Source organism: Elephantulus edwardii, unplaced genomic scaffold, assembly GCF_000299155.1.
Source record: "Elephantulus edwardii isolate Elephantulus edwardi_28Jun2011 unplaced genomic scaffold, EleEdw1.0 scaffold00234, whole genome shotgun sequence".
NCBI lineage: Eukaryota > Metazoa > Chordata > Mammalia > Macroscelidea > Macroscelididae > Elephantulus > Elephantulus edwardii.
In genome coordinates, this window is record NW_006399984.1 from 3,397,763 (window position 1) to 3,411,301 (window position 13,539).

The window sequence follows — 13,539 nt, forward strand, 5'->3', positions numbered from 1 at the left end:
CAGTCATGATGCTCTTGGCCTTTTCCCTGTCAGATCAGTTGCTCAGCAGATCAATTGGTGGCTTCCAGCGATGGCTGGATCTGCAGCATGGCTTTGTGTTCCTGTAGCTCTGAAATGAATTGTTCCAACAAAAGTTCTGATTCAAAATTGTACTGTTCATCACTCTTGGTTGGTCTCTGTGCTGTGTGAAGAACTCTCCAGTGGCCCTGGGTGCTTCTGGGGGTGCAGAGCTTTGGTGCAGCCACCAGGGTGTGCAAGGATGGTGTGGGGTGCGGGATGGCGGTGGGGGTGGGGGCATGGGGGCACAGTGCTGTGGTGGGGTTGGGGGGTTGAGGCGGGGTTGGGGAGGATGGGGCTTGGACACTGCTGGGAGTTTAGGGCTGCAGGTCCATTCACAGATGTTAAGCTGCCAAGTCACTGGTCCTCAGCACATCAGACTGCTCGTATAGCTGGGGTGCGGTGCCCTGAGACCAGCTTTTCTAATAATTTGTTCAGCATATGGTTGAATAGGTATAGAGAGAGAATACAACTTTGACCTGCTCTCTTCTTAATTTTAAAACATTGAGTGAGAATATAGTTCTTTGAGGCAGACTATCTTGAATTTGAATCCTGGCTTTTCCCTGACCTTGAGCATATTTTTTCTTAATCTGTAATTTTTAACCTTTGAGATAGGAATAATAAACAGACCTCCTCAGAATGAAAGTAATGTGAATGTTCACACATTGGCAAATATGTAACTATAGTTATGAAACACAATGTGAGTGAAGAATAATGTGAAACATAATGTATACAAAATTTAAAAAGAATTTTTTTTAAAAATATAACACACACACACACACACACACACACATACACACATATGAAGGAAAGTCCTTGACGCTTGGGTGCCTTTCATCCTGTCTCCAGGTTCATAGGGTTTCCGGAGGCAAGCTATTTATATAAATATGAGTCACCTGCGACTCGACGGCACTTAACAACAGATGTATATGTCAGTCACGGAAAGATTTGTTTAAATTGGTATCAACATTTAAATTGGTATCAGTTGTTTAAGTCTTAAACTGCGGTATAGCCTTTCATAAAAAACCCAAAATATAGTATTATTTTTTTTAAAAATCCACACAACAAAACCAAACTACGGAGTGTTTTCTTGCTCTGTTCATACACAGCCTCTTTGTCTAGGTAAAAGTTTCATATGTACACTATTTTGTGCTTTGGGATTCCCATTTGTCTCAATGTTAGCTATAAATTGTTATGATTCATACAGTAAAATTCCTTTGTATAAGTTGTTAAAGCATAAATGGACATACTTTTTGTATTCTCAACTTTCTGGAAAGATCCATCTTTCATCAGCAATTATATCACTGATGCCACTGCCTTTTCTAAATCCTGCTTGAACTTCTGACAGTTTATGATTTATGTACTATTTTGGTCATCTTTTAATGATCTTCAACAGTATTTTTATATTTACTATTTTTATAAGTTTCTTTTGCTGTTGTTTCTGGTTACTTTGGTCTATCACTTTTTTTTAGCTGCCTCAGTGTGATGGAATTCCCTTAGTATTTCTTATAGAGTTGGTTTTGTTTTCACTAATTCTTTTTTTATTTTTTTATTACTAATTTTAATAAAAATTTACAGAGTTTGATTTTCCACTTATTCATTCATTGTTGCACTTTTCTTCCTGCCCTCCCTTCCTGACCCAGTCGCTCTTCTCTTTGAAAAGTAAAATAAAAATTATTTCATTGTTACACAATCCCTCCCCCCAGGTCCACTCCACTACGCAGCCTTCATTCTGGAATCGTGTCATGACAATAATACCTAATCATATATCACTTTTAAACAATTATCTCCCTCATCTGTTTGAATGCAGTAATTTATCCCATCTTTCTCAGTCTCCCCCCGACCCCAATGTCAGTCACATTTTACAAAAGTGGCATTATGCAGTATTTGTCCTTTTGTTACTGAGATATTTCACTCAGCCTAATGTCCTCCAAGGTCACCCATTTTGAATAATATTTTATGAGTTTCTTGTTTTTCAATGCAGCATAGCATTTCATTGTGTGAATATACCACAGCCTCTCTATCCATTCTTTTGTTGATGGGCACCTAGGTTGTTTCCAACTCTTGGTTATTACGAACAAAGCCGCTATAAACATGGGTGTGCATATATCTGCTTGGGTAGTGCTTATGGTTTCTATGGAGTATATTCCCAGGTGTGGAATTGCTGGGTCAAATGGGTCTTTGCAACTGCTTGAGAAAGCACCGTACTGCCTTCCATAATTGTTGCACCATTTTACACTACTATCAATAATGAATAAGGGTTCCACTTTCTCCACAATCTCACTAGCATTTGTTGTTTGCTGTTCTGTTAAATTTTGCTATTCTTACTGGAATGAGATGGTATCTCATAGTTGTTTTGATTTGCATCTCTCTTAGAGCTAGGGATTTTGAATATTTCTTCATGTGCTTGTTGGCCATCTGAATGTCTTCTTTGGTGAAGTATTGTTTTCACGAATTCTTTAAATTCCAAATTTTCTGCAAATGACCTAATTTCTCTTTTCTATTTTATGTACAACTTTGCGGGGTCAAGGATCCTTTACTGGCAGCTGGTTTCTTTCAGCTTTCTGTGTATGCCATCCCATTGTCTTCTTGTTCACATTCTCACAGGTTTTTGTTGAGAAGTAAAAGCTTGGTTCTTTTTTTATAGATGACTCTGCTTTTATTGTGCTGCTTTTAGTATTCTATCCTTATCTTTTTTTTTCTTGTTGTGTACCCTTGAATTAGAGATGCACAGGAGGTGATTACCCTTCCTTCTCCAGCGGACTCTGTTAGATTCTGTGTCCCTTCAGTATTGCAGCACAGATTCTTTTCACTAGGCCACCAGAGCTCCCTTTCTATCCTTATCTTTGATTTTGGAAAATTTGACCAAGATATGTTTTGATGTTTTTCTTTTGTGATCTATTCTCTTTATAGGTTGCTGAATGTGGATTTCCTAATTTTTCATGGTACTCTGGGAAGTTTTTCTCTGATACTTCTTTCACAATTTTCTTACTGCACTCCCTGCCTCTATTTCCTCTTCTGGTTTTCTGATCAACGTATGTTGCTCCAATTGATGTTATCCCCCTTGATTCTAATGTTTTCCTCATTTTTGTTTTGTTTTTTATTTTATTTTTGTCTTTTGTTCACTGCTTCTCTGTTCCATTTTCTCCATATTCTGTTTTTGATCCTCCAGCATGTTTAAAAACTGTCATTTCAGTTTTTATATTTTAAATTGAATTTTCACACCTTTCAGGCTTTTTTCTAATACTGTGTTGGTTTGAGCCTCCGTTTCTTGTGATGATTTTTTTAAAATTCTTGGACTTCTTTATTATTTCAATTCTTTCTTTCGTCATTTGTAACTTCTTCAGTGCAATTAATTTAGCTCCATGTCAATTATTTCATCTGCTTCTCTGTCTCTGGTATATTTATTGGGTCTACAAATTGGCCTGATTTTTTTATTTCTTTTTTTAGAAGGGTTTTTTTTTCTTTACTTTTTTTTATAATGTTTGAAGCTAGTTGCTGCTTTCTTGATATTATGTGAAGTTTTTTTTTTCCTATGTGTGGAAGTTTCTCTTGTATTTTTATAGTTGTTGACAGTTCCTTATTGTTATTGTTCTGTTACGTTATTGATAAGTCACAGACTTTAAGTGTTTCCCTTGATTGAGTTTCCCAAAGGTAGTCTTCCCTGCTGGTCATCTAGGGTTGGCTCTCTTACCTGTTTCCTGTGTCAAGCTTCTCAACAGTTGTCATTAGAGGGCAGGGAGCTGAGGTCTTTCCTTTTCCCAGCTCTGATGGGCTTGCTTCTCTGTCTTGACCTGTAGTTTAATGAGTGGGAAGGGTTCTTCAGGGATAATCAAAGCCTTAGGAGAGCTGCTCAGGATACATTGCTCAGTGAAAAGATCCAGGTAAATGGCAAGGTTTCAACAATACAGCCCCCAAGTCTCAGTAGGTGCTAATAGTTAACCCCACCAAGTACACACTTTTTCTCTCACCCAAGACTACCTGAGCAGACAAAGGCCCAGGGAAGTGACAAATTTCCTACAAGTTTCCCAAGTCTCAAGTACTTGCTAATTACCAATCCAAATATGCATACCTTCTTCCTCTTCCACTATAACTGACTTGTAATAGAGCTATTCTTACTCTTCGATGCCTGAGCCAATAAAGGCACCGGGAAGGGTCCATTTCCCAACAGTGTAGTTCCCCATCTCCATAGTTGTTAATGGCCCCTCTCCCAAGCTTTGCTGAGAGAGAGGTGTTTTCACCTGAGAAGCAGCAAGTTCCCTTCAGAGCATATTATCAGACCTCAAAAAGTAACTTACAGATTCCATGAATCTATAACTCTAAGTGAGCTGCAAAAAGCTTTTGGGAAATAGTAATGGGTTAAAACATACTCTATTAATTAATTAACTTACTTATTTGATGTTCTAAAAGGAAATCCCCCACTTAAGTCTACTTGACAGTTAACAGCTGAAGCTCTTAAAGAAATAAAACATACAAATACTGCCCTTCAAGAAAAACAACTTTCCCAAGCAACAATAAAAAATTTAAACAGGACAACAAACAATAAATACTGGTGAGGTTGCAGAGAAATTAGAGCTCTTACTCACTGCTGATGGGAGCATGAAATGGTACAGCCATTAAGGAAGGCCAACTGGCACTTTCTCATAAAGTTGGAGATACATCATTTGACCCAGCAATGCCATTATTGGGAATATACTCTAAAGAAACCAGAGCCACGACTCAAACAGATGTATGCACACCCATGCTTATTGCTGTGTTATTCACAATAGCAAATGATGGAAGCAACTCAAATGCCTAAGAACAAACCAATGGATAAAAAACTATGGTACATTCACAGAATGGAATATTATGCAACATTGAAAACAATGAAATCATAAAGCAACATGGGTGAACCTGGACGACATTATGCTGAGTGAAATATCTCAGTCACAAAGGGGCAAGTACTGCATAACACCACTCTTCTCGTTTATAACAGACAGATGGAGTTGTGGTGGGCAGAGAATGGGAAAAGAGTGGAGAGATAATGAACAGATGATAGGAAGAACTATTTGAAAAGAATATATGATTAGACATTATATGTATGACAAAAATCTAGAACAAGAGATGCATTGCTAAGTGCCTGGGGAGGAGCAAAGGAGGGAGAAAATGTGCAACAAAAATTTTTTTAAAATACAACATATATGAATACGTAAAACACAAAGTATGTGTACAAAATATGATGTATATAAACAGAGAAGAAAAAAGAGAACAATAAATTTTTTTAAATAGAAAGGAAAATAACTCCCTCAAATTGTAGGAAAGCAACCTATTGGTTATTTTATCATTGACATACCTGATGGCCCACAGGACCACACAAATCTCAAGATCATTGAATAGATTTTCTTGGGACATGCAAACAAGAAAACTTTTAGCCAGATAATAATAATAACAACAACAACAATAGACAAATAATAAATTTACATATCAAAAATATGTTTACATTTCCGACAGTTAGCTGTCAGAGATCCTCTTTACATTAGTTTGCCTCTTACAAATGAGGATTTTAATTTTGTTTTACAACAAAAGATATCTTGGCAAATAACTAGAAAATTTTTTTGGAGAAGTAAGATTCTCCCTGCCTTCTGACAAACGTTAATTCTTGCATCAAAAGCCCCTCTTTTTACCTTCCAAAGTTAAAATTCATTCATTTACATATGCCCTTACTGTATTTCTAGGTGGCTCTGGATGTTCAGGGAAAGCAGGGGTGACTTGGAAAACAAATAAATGGTATTCCAGACCTAAAGCAGGTTTTATTTCAACACAAGCTGACTTAGGTACTCTCAATTTAGCTTTACAAACTTTTCCTAACCAATTTCTTAGTCTTGTAGCAGTTTCAAAACATGTGGTTTATGAGTGAAGATCATACAAAAGAACGATTCATTTGTGGTGGACTGTTCAGGTGAGCTTGGGTGAATGCAGGAGTATGCAGTGCCTACTACACTGGCATATTTGTGGGGCAGATACAACTGAATATATCCAGACCCACTTTAAAAGCAAGTCAGAGTTGCTGCCTACCCTCATGTACCCTGCCCACCAGCCTCCTGGAAGCATATAACAGCAACAGAGAATATTCCAGAAACAGCAGAGAAGTAGGGTCCCTCACCTGAGGGCCCTCCAGAAAAACACATCACAACCACTATGTTGTCCACCTAGTCTAGTACATTGACCAAAGAGGGAGCTGAGAGTACAGAGACCACCACGGAGAGCAGCAAATTCTTATCTGGCCTCAGCTCAGCCCAGAGCCATCAGAACATCAAGATTTTATAGGCTGAGTCATACAATAAAGATGAAACTCCACTGTGTACCCTTCTGGACTGGCAGGATTCCCTTGTCAAGCACTGCTTTTGTGTGTCCAAACCCAGCTGTAGCCTGTCATCTGTACCAGTCAACGACTTTGAGATGTCCAAACACCCAGGGCTTCTGTTCATCCTGGGCAAGCTGACCCAGCTTCACCACAAGCACCCACAATGGAAACAGAAGCCACTAATTTATGAGAAGGAGGAGGAGCAGGACCAAGGGGTGAGCTGCAACACAGTGGAATGGTGGAGGGACTCTTAGAGATGTTCTGAGAAAACACTTTGGTCACACTGCCAGCACCTTGGGACTGGTAGAACTCTCCCCATACCCAGAGAGTGTCTGCCTGTCCTGGATAGACTCTGACACTGGGGAGTCTGACCTTCTGCTGAAGTCCAGGGCCTTGTCCTCACCTTACTTCCCTCAGGTCCCCTACCCTATTTTAAAAGAAATAGTCTGCCTACATAGAAGACTTAAAAATTTTAACCAAAGTTACTGTTGTTTACAGTGAGTTTTGGGGGAAAATAAATAAAAATGGCTCTCCTGGTCCTTGCATCATTGGGATGCATTTCATAACATTTAATGGTTAAAAGGGGGGGGCAGGGAAACCCTCTGAGGGACAAAACTGGTGACTGCTGAACTGTGTCTTGTTTATTGTGCATTCACAATTTTGCTGGAACCCAGAAGTTCATTGGACAGATCCTGTTCATTGGAGAGGACTGTACAGTAGAGTGTAAATCCTTTCATGTACTGTACTATACTGTACACCTGATACTCTAAACATATTGTAATAATAATGTCTCACATGGAAAAAGTGCTGAGCCAGCAAATAGCTGTAGTTTTAAAAAATGTTTTTAGTTAAACATTGAGGAGAAAAAAAAAGACAAAAAAACAAAACGGCTTTACCCCAGAGTATCATGTGTGAACCTACAACACCTTGACCTCTTTCTCCTCCCCTGTGATTGTATGACTGACCCTGAGGTCATCTCTTAGAATTAGTTTTAACCTTTATCTGAAGTCCTTGTGTTGCCACTTGTGTATCTATACGATGTGATACATTGCACATACCCTCTGGATCCCCATAGTTTGGTCGCCCTCCCAACCACTCTTTTATAGTATGACGAGTTAATGACCTGCACAAAGTGAGCCACAACTATTTAATCTCTCTTGCCAGACATCACCCTTCTTGACGTGATGCTGTATAGATTTCTGTAAAAAAATCCTTGCTGTCTCAGCAGCCAATTAACTTATAATCTATTTTTTTTTCCTCCTGATCTTTTTGTTTGTTTTTTGGTTTTATTTTCTTTCTAATTGAGGTGTGGAAAAGTTCTAGGTTCAGTTGAAGATCCTGATGAAGAAACACAATTGAGATTTTTCTCAATGATAAAATCTGCATATTTGTATTTAAAATAATGTATCTAAAACTTGATGTAAATTTCTTCATTTCCCCCTTTTTTGGTTTAATGAATATAATTTATTCAGTATGAAATCTTTATTCTATACATTCCACATGTTAAGAATAAACACATATATGTGGTCTATGAAATGGCATATGTTAATGATATTTCTAATCAATTGTTATTGCATCCCTTCATTTTGGTTCAGCAATTATTAGATAAATGGTGTCATTCTATTTATATTACTTATATCTTCTCTCACTCTCGACTACCAGACCCTGTTACAGAAGGAAATTATCATGTTGACCCAACAGTAGCTCAACCTGCTTTACCCCTCATCAATACTGTAATCAAAATGATAATTTCCTGCATAAAAACTTTTCAATTACCTTGGAGCAAGCTCATTAAACTGTTCATGCTTGTTCCACATGTCAATCAATTCAAGGCATGCATTTACCTATCTTCTGAAATAAGTCCTTAAGGATTAAGACCTAGTCATATTTGGCAAATGGATGTTAGATTTCTGAATCTGGCAAACTCAAATATGTTCATGTCTCTGTGGATACATTTTCTGATTTTATACATGCTACTGCTTTGGCAGGAGAAACTTCTAAACATGTTACTTCTCATTTCCTAGAAGCATTTTCACACATGACATTCCCTCAACAAATTAAAACAGATAATGGACTATGTAGACTGGATGTGCTCACCAGATTGTGCCAAGATATCTGGAAGACAGCTACCTCGCCAACTGACTGAATGAGATCCATATTTATTTCCATTCCCAAAAAAGGTGATCCTACAGAATGTGAAAAATTATCAAACAATATCACATGGAAGCAAAATTTTGCTGAAGAATATAAAAAACAACTAGCACTGAAAACTGCGAGAAATTCAAGATGGATTAGAAGAGGCCATGGCACTAGGGATATATTGCTGATGTCGGATGTGTTATGGCTGAAAGTAGAGAGTAACAGAGAGATGTCTACTTGGGTTTTTTAGACTATACAAAGGCATTCGATTGTGTGGATCACAAAAAGTTGTGGCTAACATTGAAAAGAATGGGAACCTCAGAAGAACTGATTGTGCTCTTATGAAACCTTCATGCCCAAACAGATCAAGGGAATACTGCATGGTTCAAAATCAAGGAACAAGTGTGTCAGAGATGTGTTCTTTCTCCATACTTTTTCAATCTATATGCGGAACAACAGATCTTCTGGGAGGCTGGACTCTGAAAAAGAATGTGGCATCACGATTGGAGGACTCATCAACAACCAGCATTATGCAGGATAACACAACTTTGTTCACTGAAACTGAAGAAAACTTGAAGCGTTTGCTGAGAAGGTCAAAGATTGCAGCCTTCAAAATAGATTGCATCTCAACATCAAGAAAAAAAGATCCTCACCACTGGGCCAAAAGGCAAGATCATGATAGATGGAGAAAATATTGAAGTCGCTGATGATTTCATCTTGCTTGGATCCACAGCCAACACTCTTGGCAATAGCAGACAGGACAACAAAACACGAGTTGCATTAGGAAAATCTGCTGTCACGGATCCCTCCAGAGAGACTCAAACCCTTCTTCATTGCTGGTGGGAGTGTAAAATGGTGCAACCACTATGGAAGGCAGTTTGGCACTTTCTTAAAAAGTTGGAAATAGAAACACCATTTGACCCAGTAATGTCAGTACTGGGTATATATGCTAAAGAAACCAGACCGCCATCCAAACCCTCATGTGAATTACTGCGTTATTCACAATAACAAAGAGATGGATGCACCCCAAGTGTCCATCAACAAACAATTGGATAGGAAAACTATGGTATATTCACACAATGGAATACTTCACAGCACTGAAGAAGAAGGAACTTGTAAAAATTACACATCCTGGGTGAACCCTGGGAGACATTATGCTGAGTGAAATATCTAGTCACAAAAATACAAATGCTGCATAGAACCACTGTTATAAAGTAAGTCTGGCATAGGGGGGTTGAAAGAATAGGCTAAGAATGGACACTGCATTGAAACAGATGAAGGAAAGAACTGTTTAAAAAGGAATATGTGATTAGACATTATACATATGACAACAGTCCAGAATAAGATTGCAAAAGAATAATATTGCAGAGGACTGAGAGAATGTGAAGGGGGCTAGGAGGGAGGTATTTGTGCAACAGTGAATAGACATTTTATAAAAATTATATATATATAAAGGATCTCTCCAGAGTGCGTCAGCAATAATGTCACACTGAGTGTGCCTGATCCAGGCTATGGCCTTTTTAATTGCTTGTTATGCATGTGAGAGCTGCACAATGACTAAAGATGACACAAGACGAATCAATGCCTTTAAATTATGATGCTGAAGAAAAACACTTAACATTCAGTGGACTGCCAAGTGAAAAAATAAATGGCTCCTGGGGGAGGTGAAGCTAGCTTGGTCTTTGCAGGCAAGGATTTTTAAGCTCTATTTCACATACTCTGGAAAAAATGGAACAGTATATCAAGAAAGAATTACCAGATGTGCAAGCTGGGTTTAGAAGAGACTCTAGGCACTAGGAATGTAATACCCAATGTCAAATGCATCTTGGCCAAAAGCAAAGAATATCAGAGGAAGGTCTAACTGTGTTTCATTGACTATGCAATGGCATTTGACTGTGTGGATCACAACAAATCATAGCTAACCTTAAGAAGAATGAGAATCCCAGAACAATTAATTGTACTCATGTGAAACTTATACTTGGACCAGGAGATAGTTGTCAGAACAGAGCAAAGAAACATTGCATGGTTCAAAATCAGGAAAAGTGTGCATCAGGGATGCATCCTATCTCTATACCTTTTCAATTTATATGTGCAACAGATCATTTGGAAGGTTGGACTCTGAGAAGGAGGAATATGTCATCAGGATTAGAAGAAGACTCATCATCAACCTGTGTTATGCAGATGACACAACCTTGCTTGCCAAAACTGAGGAGGACCTGAAGAAAGTCAAGGACTGTCATCTTGTACATGGATGAAAGCACAACATCAAGAAGACAAAGACTTTCACTGCTGGGCCATTTGGCAGCAACAAGATAGAGATTGTTAACATCTTCAGCTTCCTTAGTTCTATGATCAACACTCTTGGCACCAGACCAGCAGTCAGGAAATCAAACAAATGAATTGCACTGTGAAAATTTGCTTTTAGGGACCTCTCCAGAGTGCTGAAGAGCAACGATGTCGGTCTAGAGACTAAGATGTGCATGATCCAAGCAATCAGAGAGCTGGAAAAGGACTAAGGATGATAGAAGAAGAGTTATGGTGCTGGAGAAGATTATTAAACATACCATGGTCTGCTAAGAAAACAAACAGATATGTCCTGGAAAGGGTAAAATTGAGTTGGTCCTTGGAAACAAGGATTTTGAAGCTCCATCTGGATGAGATAAATTGACTCAGTAACTTGGGTAATGAAGGTAGATATAATGCTAGAGATAGTGAAATTAGCTCAGGATAGGCCAGGATTCAGAGCTATTGTATATAGGGTTGCTTTGAGTGCAGGTGACTCGACGGCATATAACAGCAACAACAACATACATACATACTGGTCAAGTAGTAGAGTAAGTAATGGAGAATACTACTCAAGTGATGATTAAATAAGCTAATATTGATAAAGAAATTCTAAACTACTTACGGACTTTAGAGAATGCTACAACGTGTCTTAGAGAACAAAAACAGGCTTTAACAACATGAAGTATTTGAAATGTGATTGGTAATATGAACTTATTTGTGCTACTCTTATTGTTATAATAATTCTTTAAATGTTGTTTGGTGCTGTCAAGTTGAGTACGGCTCATAGCAATCCTATGAACAAAAAATCTGAACCCTGTTCTATCCTGTGCCATCCTCACACTTCCTAACACACAAAAGACTACTGCAGCAGTTACTACCAGCACATCAATCCATCTGGCTGAGGGTCTTCCTCTCCTTTGTCGACTAAACATCCTTCTCAGCATCAAGTTCCTCTCCAAGGAATAGACCCTCCTAGCAACATGAAAAAGTATGTGAGAAGAAGCCTCATCATTCTTGCCTCCAAAGAGCACTCTGGCTGCCCACTCTGCAACTTCCCTTGTTCTCTTGGCTGTCCATGGGATGTTCAGTGCTCTTCTCCAATACCACATCTCAAAGTCTCAGAAGAGACTCTAAAGATTGCACTGGAGTGCTGAGAAGCCAATACAAAAGGAAAACATGCCAAAAGAACTGAACAGAAGATTTCAAAGGGCGTCTCAGGAGAACAAAGAGAAGTATTATTATAATGGAATGTGTAGAGAGCTGAAATTGGAGAACAAAAAAAAAGGGGGGATAACTTGTTCAGCATTTCTTAAGCTGAGAGAATTGAAAAACAAATTTAAGCCTTCTGTCGCAGTATTGAAAGATGCTATGGGCAATATATTGAGTGACCCAGAAAACATCAAAAGAAGACGGAGAAATACACAGAATCACTGTACCAGAAAGAATTTATTGACACTGAAGCTGTATTGAAAGGCATTGGCAAAAAATGAGGTCCAGGAATTGATGGGATATCAATTGACTTGTTTCAATTGAAAGATTTACCCTTGCACCAGATGCCAGGAAATTTGGAGGACAGCTGTCTGGCCAATGGATTGGAAGAGGTCCATATTTGTTCCCATTCACAAGAAATGTGCTCCAGCTCAATGTGGAAACTATTGAACAATATCATTGATGTCACGTCCAAGCAAAATATTGTTGAATATCATTAAAAACCAGCTAGAACATGGAACCACCTGGCCTTCTGATCTTGAAAAAAAAACAAAAAAACCCAGCTAGAACAGTACATAGGCAGGGAAGTGCTAGAAGTACAAGCAGGATTTAAAAGAGGCCATAGCACCAGGGATATCATTGCTGATTTCGAATGGATTCTGGCTGACAGTAAGGAATACCAGAAGAATGTCTATTTGTGCTTTATTGATTATGCAGAGGCATTTGTGTGGATCATAAAAAGTTGTGGCTGACATTGAGAAGAATGGAAATCCTAGAGCACTTAATTGTGCTCATGTGGAACATGTAACTGGAACAGGAGTTCTTAATATAGTTGGGAAGAAATGAAAAGAAAATTACAAGGAAATTTTCAGATAAGTCTAGAAGGTCAAATTACCACCTTGGTGCAAATATTGCAAATTCATATGCAAACTATTCATCAACAATTAAAAACAAAAGTCTTAGAAGATTTGCAAAATTCTTTTCAGTAGGCTTTGGTAGAAATAATGCATTCATTTTATCTACATTTAATTCTAGTGACTTGGGGAACCAGAAGTGTCCTGAAATGCTTACAGATGAAGTATGAAAACATCAAGCTTATGTAATGTGGCTAGAAGAATCCATAAAAGAAAAAAAAATTGGGAGATGTGGGGTTTAAGCTAACTAGATCTTATATTGAGGTAATAAAACCAGAGAAAATGGATAAAGAGAAAACTATTAGTGTACACTGCAAAGAAACAAGAAAACATTACTAAGTGTGAAATTATTCAACAGAACAAAGATGTGGGTTATGGTGTAAATGGCAGTATGTTGCCTTATTGATATGTATCTCAGATGAAATATTCTTAAAAATTCTGATGTAGAAATTGTCTTATAGAAAAAATCAGCAAATAAAATAATAAACAGAAAGCCATATCTTTTTAAAATTATTATTACATTTTATTAGTTTTAATGAACATTTACAGAGATTTGGGGTTCTCATTCATTCATTGTTGCACTGTTTTCTC

General features: G+C 38.0%; 1 pseudogene; it reads left to right on the plus strand.

The window, feature by feature from the left end:
* The first annotated feature begins 276 nt into the window (after nucleotides 1-276).
* LOC102866553 overlaps nucleotides 277-13,539 on the plus strand; it is a 16,719-nt pseudogene continuing 3,456 nt past the window's right edge.